This window comes from Morone saxatilis, unplaced genomic scaffold (assembly GCF_004916995.1).
Source record: "Morone saxatilis isolate NCDOM2014 unplaced genomic scaffold, NCSU_SB_2.0 Contig2, whole genome shotgun sequence".
NCBI classification, from domain to species: domain Eukaryota; kingdom Metazoa; phylum Chordata; class Actinopteri; family Moronidae; genus Morone; species Morone saxatilis.
Window position 1 is genome coordinate 25,160,117 of NW_023339762.1, and position 761 is coordinate 25,160,877.

The window sequence follows — 761 nt, forward strand, 5'->3', positions numbered from 1 at the left end:
TTCTATATTTCTATATATATATATTCTTTAATTTTACTTCTCTGGAGATGCTCAGTGACCAACAAAGCAATTAGCTGCTTTAAGCCAGCCTGTATGTCTGGGTGCTTATATACTTGTGTATCTGTGTGACTCCCCTTCCAGGTCTAATTACCATATTTCATTACTTTAATTACTCGTCTTAACTGTTGCTGTCACCAAGCACGTCGTGCACAGCCCGTCATTAACCTGCCTGGATGAGTCAAATCTTCTCAGTTGACTCGCGTCTCATTTTTCTCCATCTCCTGTCTCTTTTTCTTTCATTATCGCAGTTTCAAAAGACGGCGTCAGCTAAATTCTGCAGTTACAAACATCTGTTATTAGCAGCTGTTATCGTGGTGCCAACCATTTTCAATTACTTTTCCCCACTCCATTCTCTCATAATCTATTCCCCCACCGCCCACTTTTTCCTCCTCATCTCCTACAGGTACCGTTTGTTTCTGATTATTTCCTAGCCCTCTCATTCATCCCCATCTCCTCCAATCAAACCATAACTACAGTGTGTTTATAGTGATGAATGATTGATGCTGACATTACAGGTGCACAGCGCCCTGTGTGAGACATCCCCCACCACAAACACCATCCCTCTCTCTCCTGTCTTGTTCCCTCGCCGCCGTGTCAGCACCAGTTAATCTCATTGATTTTTAAAAACAGGCTCTAATAATTTTCCATCATTTAATCTTAACCTCGGTGTCTCCTTTGTCATTGTTTTCCACTGCCCCCCC